Source organism: Chaetura pelagica, unplaced genomic scaffold (assembly GCF_000747805.2).
Source record: "Chaetura pelagica isolate M959 unplaced genomic scaffold, ChaPel_1.0 scaffold36, whole genome shotgun sequence".
NCBI lineage: Eukaryota > Metazoa > Chordata > Aves > Apodiformes > Apodidae > Chaetura > Chaetura pelagica.
In genome coordinates, this window is record NW_009953726.1 from 2,390,581 (window position 1) to 2,398,469 (window position 7,889).

Consider the following 7,889-nt stretch of genomic DNA (forward strand, 5'->3'; position numbering starts at 1 on the left):
AACATCCTCTGAGGTCAGTGCATGAACGTGTGTACACATGCACATGCACCTTTCCAAAGAGAAGTGGAGGCATCTGAGTGTGATTCCCCAATTGAACTTGCAAGAAGCAAATGCTCAGAGGACAGCAGGCCCTGCTGGTCTCATGTGCTGCAAGATCTGGATTTCAGCTCATTTTGCAGAGACATAAAAGGTCACAGGCTACAGATGTGAACTCTCTCCTACAGTGAAAATCCATGCCAAATGCTGATTAATCAGCCAGCTGCACACAAACCTTTTATTGGGTGGCAAGGAGCTACCAACTCCTTCTGACAGTATAAGCAGCCTCTAGGTTATGGCTCAACATCCTTAAGCACAGCTTGACATACTGAATCAACACCCTGTCATTTTGAATGCAGCCTTGTAATATTATCTGTAGACATGTGTATAGGGCACATCTGAGCTCCCACCTAAAATTAATTTGAAACCTTCCAGCACAGAGAAATTTTGCTTCAAGCTGTGCTTTGCTGACATGATGATTTATTGATTTATCTCTCTACAGGGAAAAGTGAGAGTACCTCCAGTCAAAGAATATGTTACATTAGGAGACTGTTCTGGAAGAGGGGGAAAGCAACATGAAAACAAATAGTTCTTTTGTGGACTCTGCTAGATGCACAGGAAGAATGAGCTATAATTTTTTGTTTCCTTAAATCATACACAAATATCCTACAAGTTTTATCAAGAGATTAAATCTTTTTCAACCCAAGTACAACCAGTCTAATGCTCAAAATTCCTCTAAAAAGAGGGCTGAGTCTCCTTGATAAAAAAAAAAAAAAACTAAAAAAACCCCCAAATATAATATATATATTAATTAAAACCTTCTGTGAACTAGTACGAAAAAAACCACAACTTTTCCTGAATTCAGTATTATTTTTAATTATTCCAAGCCATCATCCTGCAGAGTAAGATTGGTATGAAAGAACCCTGGAGGTACTCTTATCACAGGGATGCTGCACTGCCCTCTAGAGTCTCTGTCACTTTCTCATTCCAGCATCTAAGACGCAGTCTTACAAAACTGGCTGTGAAGACACCACGGAGAGGAGCGCTGCCTACCAGATACGAAACACAGCAAGTAATTAAGAAAAGAGTTCAGATTCAGACTCTTCAAGTGGTTCCCAGTGTTGTTTTGGGCAATACACCCACCTCCCTCTATTTACAGAGGCATTTCTCTAAAATAAAGCACTGCATTTTAGGAAGAACTTTCAATATCAGTACCTGTATATCCTACAGAAATAAAGATGCTAACAAAGGTTAAAACAAATAATGATTTTTTTTCTTACTTGCTCCTTTCTGAAAAGCCACAACTATTCCTGTAACTGAGATCAGGGGACAAAAAAATCTACCTGACTCCTTCCAAGATGGAAAATGGCTGCACTCAGACCTACTGCATGCAAACTCAATGCAGTGCTACAGAAAGATGGATATTCCTCCTTTGAGTGCTTTGTTTTCATTTTAAATCTGTTTCAGTTCCTTTCTCTCACATTCATAAACTAAGATTCCCCAGCACAGCTCACTACTGCATGCCCCTAACCACCACTAGTTTTTCCATTCACAAGCTGGTGAAGAGACAGAAAGGACAAGACATCCTTTAACCCTAGCATATCAAAACTACATCAAGTACCTTCTTCCTAACAAACACACACAGAAATTTGCATCATCTTTGTAGCACAAGATGGTCTGGAGACATTTCAGCTCTCTTTACTGGGATTAGCAGGGCATCATCTACACATCATTTTAGACCTCTTGCTTCGCAGCTACTAGTTATGCATTTGAGGAGCCCACATATTGTCCCAACAGGTGACATCTGCCTTTTCATTTTTAAGTACACAAATATAATCTTGAACAGTGCTCAAAGGCTGCAGTTGATTTCAGGGTTCCCTGATAAGCTCCCAGTAAGAGATGGTCTACACCATAAAAATCTCTCAGAGCCTAAAGAAGGAACAAAAAGGGGATCAGGGCAGAGCCCATTTTGTTTGATTTGTCAGTGTCCATATCCAGTTGCACAAATGCTGTGGGAGATGATTAATTTCAAATATATAATAGATACATGCCTGAATGTATACACACACAAGGTACTCTTGAAAGAACACATGGCTGAGCCAGCCTCCTGCTGCCCATTATCAGCTGACCTGCTGACCTTCTTAGCATCACAGCAGTAACTGTGAGTTCAGCTCTGGAAAAGAAGGTCTCAGTCTCATTAACCAGGTAGAAGAAAGAGGGCAGGAGTACAGAGTTCTGGAGAAAAAGAGAAAAGACTGCCCAGTTCCTAGAAGGCATGTTGCAAATTACAAAACTAGGACTGTCAGGACCCCTTTCAAAGAGCTTGGGGGTTTTATTAAGTCATACGCAGCCATGGAAAATGAAGCATCACTAGAAGATGGTCCTGGACACTGTCCAGACCAGCTGCTGCAAGGCAGTGAGAACATTAAGGACTGCATTTTGTGAGTGCCATTTTGAGGCATAGAGGATAGGACACAGAACAGCAATCTTAGGAAGAGTTTCTCTGGCCATATGCCAGAGTCTGGAAGAGGACTGAGGTCTCCAGGAGACGTCATGATTCCTTAGTCACCAGCAAACATCATAAAAGAGTCAAGAGGTTGGGGGTTTAGGGATATTCCCTGAAGTTTGCCTGTGTTCCCATGTTCCACATCATCTCTGCTGTACCTTGTCCCATGAGGCTTGAGCTTGTGTGGAATTTACCACTCTATGACCTATCTAATCCACCTTGCATGACAACTGGTGCTGCCCAGGGGAATCTTCAGACTCTATTAGAAAAGATGATGGAAATGATTACTTGTCTGCTACAAGGCACACTATCCTAGACATCACAAACACCAGCTTGAAGTCTTAAGCTTAGCAAGGCCCAGTGTAACAAAATTCCTCCTCCACCTCATGATACAGGGACTTCCCACAGGCAAGCTACTCTATAATTTACTCCCTTGGCCTTTCTCCTTCAGGCTGTGTCCCCATGATTGCTTTTAGGTCTCTCTTGGTTTGGGTTTGAAGTCAACCAATTCTTCCAAAGTCTCTCAGATGGAAATGGAAACAAAACCTGCTGTTTAGTAATGATGGCAAAGACCTCACTGTCAGGAATAATATGGAATGGACAATGTGGATGTGACAGGAAGGGTGAGCCTCAGTTCAAAATGAAGACACCAAAACCCAGTCTCCTGCAAGTAGGTGTACACTGGACATCCCAGCTCCCATCACAGTCAGTGGGATGCCACTGAGTACATCCTGGGGAGCTCAGAGAGCCACTCAGCTGAGCACTCACTGACTCTACTTTAAAGAGAGCTGAATCACTTTGCAGGCTTCATGGACTATCCTGACTAGATCTCCATTAACTGTAATGGGAGCTCAGATGCCTACCATACACCTTCTTGTTGCTTTAATCTCACACTGAATCTCACCCCTGTTTTCAGACCCATGGCAATGACACACAGGTGTGTGCTCCCTGGGAAGCCACATGCCTTGCATAACATGTGCATGCAACATTAGCATAATTAAACCAGTGCAAGTTTTACTGGACATGACTTAAGTATGCATTCCCTTTTTGCATCATTCTTAAAAAATGGGGGGGTTTTGTTTTGTGTATTTGTTTTTTTTCCTTTTTTTTTTTCACAAAAGATTGTATTCCTTCTGCTAATTCAGTAGTGTCCCCTCAGTGTTTTGTTACTCCTTAAGCAATGTTTATGGAAACTACTAAGCAAACTGCAAACACTGAGATACTATTATCTCTGTCCAAGATAAAGCTGGAGAGCTTTTAAGTTGGCCAAATGTACATCACATTGAATCACACTCAATTAACCTAATCAAGCATTTCTCTAATGAAAACATACATTTCTGGGCTGGCAGTTTCTGACTCAACCACAATTCATTCAATGTTAAGGAAAAAACCATTAGAAAACCCATCTGTTCTCTTTAAATAGAGAAGCTATTTTTACCTTCATGATGAGCCCAAGTAATTATAAAACAAGCGGAGTTGGTTTCAAAAAGAAAAATAAAAGAGTGGGCAAAACAGCTGCTACCTTGGGATTATCACAGTAGAAACAGGTTTCTGGCCATGTGTAGTTTAGGCCTTCTACTCCTGAGTTTGCTCTGCACCATGTAACCAACCCATTGTTACCCCATCAGCTGACAATACAGAGTATATGCTCCAAGGATTCATACAGGTTAGAGTGCAAAAGAGTGAGATTGGATGAATATTTACACACTAGAATCGAATGGCAACAGAATCCCAAAGTTTAAGTTCCCAGAAAAGGGTTGATTTTTAAAGAAAGTCAGTGGCAAAGTCCCACACAATTGCTATTTTTAGGAACCAAAGTCAAAACTGCAGCTTTCAAAATCATCAATCAGTTGACACCTAATCCTAGGGGATCCAACATTTTTTGCATTAAAATTCCCCAGGCACCCACCTGCTCACAGAAACTGTGACAGCATTATCCAAATCAGCAGAACTCCTTCATACCAAGTCCTTCCTATAACCTGTAACACACAAACTTCTGCCTACATTTCCTGATGAGATGGAGCCTCATACATGAAGCAGGGAGCAGCACCTTTCCTCCAGCAGCTGCATGGCTGTGGCTACAAGACAGGACAGCCCTGAGCTGAAGTCCTGGGTTTCCCTAGAAGGATCTGAACTTCAGCATCTATAGTGTCCTAGCCTGTGGAGTCCTCCTGGAGCACAGGAACTCTCAGTACACCCTGCTGAAGCCTCTCCATTTCAATGCTCAGTGGACAGAAGAGAACAGCCAAAGGAACAAAGCTCCATAGTGAATCAGTGAGAGAGTTCCCTGACACAAAGCAATCTGGAATTCTTGTTCATGCTCCAGTGGCTGGTCATGCAACTGATCACTGGGATCACTGTATTTCCCACCCATGAAGTGTCCCCCTCCATGACATTAGGTGCACATCATGTGGTTCTCAGTTGTATGAAAATGTTGGCACGTTGACCAGCCTTGATACACAACTTGATGAACAGCACAGACAGAACAGCCTGCAGGCTGTCAGATCCCTCATCATGGGCTGCCTTAAAAAAACCTGACAGAACTTCCCAACAGAAACTGGAATAGGAATACACCTTAATTTGCTTACAGACTGTCTTCTGACTGCAGCATCATGAAACACACTCTGCTTCTGGTGATAAGCATCTGACACACCACATAGAACCTTACAAACTCCAAGTTAAGGGGGGAGAAAGTTTATTAATTTTATACTGAAATGTAGGCAATTAATGGAGTCATTTAAACTGCAGAACCAAAAAACAAAGCACTGCCACTAAATGCTGTGAGCATTTGTACGTCTCATCTCTTACTGCTTCAGTAAAACCTTAATAAGCATTTTCTTTGAAGAACAGTGACAGAACCACCTGAACTCATTTCTCAGCAGGGCTCCCCATGCAGCTGTATCACCCACGTGAGGACCAAGGAATATCATTGCAGGGTCAAAGGTACAGAACTTCTAAAGTCATTTTTGCAACTGGAAAATAAAAGAACTTGTAACAATATTCATGCTTCGTGGAGCACGCACTTTTTCTGGAGACCTGTTTAAATGCAGCTCTCACAACTTCACTAACTAAAATCCAAACTCACATTGAACAATAATAGGTATTTTACCTAAATGTCTGGATGCTGAAGTAAATGTTGAAGTGAGAATCTCAGCTAGTCCTTGTGGCAATGAAAAAGGCCTTCTTTCCTTTCATCTGCTCCTCTGGAAAGAAACTCAGAGGATTTCAACTGCTGCAAAACATGAAAGAGGACAAAAACCTCCCACACATTAAACATTTTGAGCATTATTTTTATGGTGATTGTGTTGTTCTTCAGGGTTGACTCAAAGTTTTGAAGCACAAAGTATAACCATAACATGTTATGCAAAGTAAGCTTCAAACAGCAAAGCTTCTTATGGGTTTTCAACAAAAATTATTGATAGAAAATGTTTGTTCCAAAGTGTTACTAGGAAACAAAGGAGAAGAAACACCCACTCTAGAACAGATAGACTTTCAACCCCCTCTGCCATTATCTGATAAAAAATTTTAGGCTCATTTTGTCCAGTGCAAAAGAGTACCAAAAAACACACCAAAACCAAATCAACAAACAGAACAAAAGCCTCAAAGTAGGAAAACCACTGCGTCTTCCCAGAAATTCATTGGCAACTTCTCAGTTCCAGGTGCTCTACCAACAGTTCTGATTCATGCCAAAAAAAGTATTACAACTGGCTCCTGTCACTTTCTTCAAAGTGAAGTCCTACACTAAGGTATCCCAAATTTACTTGAGCAGTGGCTCTGCTACTGTGTAGGTATTTTTTAACTCTTCTGAGATGTTTTGTGTTGCCAGAGAATATCAATCCCCAGTTTTAAGGCTTGCTCTGTCCTTGGGGATGGAAAGTTTAAAATAATTCTCAGAAACTGAGCCAAGTGACTTTTTTTCATTTGTTTACTACAACTCAAGCATTAAACAACACAGTTACTTGGTTTGGAGATGAACATGAAGACATTATGGAAAACCACATTTATAAAAAGAGTGTCCTACAGGCAGGACACTCACCCTAATTTCTCTGAAGGAGTTCTTCGCTGGCAGAAGCAAGTATCTGTTTTCTCCAAAGGCCTCTGTTCAACTCACCATCTCCTCTCTTTCCCATCCATACTCCTTTCCATTACTTTTTCCAATTTATAGCCTCAGAACTTGAGAAAACACTTCTAATACTTTCCCAGAGGTGAACTCTCTACCCATGCTTAGCTTTATTAAAACTTGTGTTTCTCAAGCATGATTAGCCAGAGTCTTCTACCAGTGACTATCTTGGCTCTTAGTTACTGGTAGTTTGTTCACCAGTTATGAAAAAACCCTTTCCCCTCCACTCATCAGGCCAGTATCATCAGTGCCTAAAAGACCACCTCATCTAAACATCCCCTGCACAAGCAACTGATCGTTCCCCACAGCAAAACAAATGACACTGATGGTTAAGAGAGGCTGCGTGCAGGTTGCTGTTAGCTCTCAACAGAGGATAAACACAACAATGACCAAGTAACTTTGGTGACAACTCACTACAAAACCACTACAGCACCTGGTCTAAAACCACTGAAGTACCACTGAAGTTTTGGAGGCACAGGCCTACGGGGTATCGTATCTGCAGCCAACACACAGACACGGCAGACAGTGAGGTATCTTTGTCATGTTTTTGATCCTTAAATAGTCCATTACAGAGGAACAGTCACCATACCTAAGCAAAATGCAGGCCCTGCAAAGTGCCAGAGATCTTTGCATCACTACCTGCAGTCCCACCTGAAATCACAAAGCAAAGAGGCAAACAGCAAACACTGCAAAGTCCTTTGGGATGCAGCCACTTCTTTCAGCCAGCTGTGTGACAGGGCAGAGCACAGTGAGATGCTGGCCCTCCCTGTGCTTCCCAGGAGAGCCACAAACATCTGGCCAGCACACAGATACCTGAGGTACACACACATCAGTCCACAGACCTGGGCTGTCTGTTGATTAATTAATCAATAATTTGCTTTAGCAGTTTCAACAGCACAAACTGCTGCAGCAGCCTGCAGTGAGCAAACTAGGCAAATGCCACCCAAAGGGAGCACCCACAAGGCAGCCACAGACCTTTGTGCACCAGGCCAAGGAACTGCCTCCTCCTCCCAGGTCTGTGTTTGCTGGCAGGGCTTGTGGCCTCGACCAGCAGCTCCTGAGATTCACTCTTTCCTTGTACCCCTCAGAGCACATTAAATGCTGAGAAAGATAAAAAAAACTCTTACAAAAGGTTTGTTGCAGGTGACTGCTGCAAGATCCCAATAATTACTTTGGAACAGTGGTTTTAACACTTATTTTCTGGCCAAATTCACAAAGCCAGCAGGA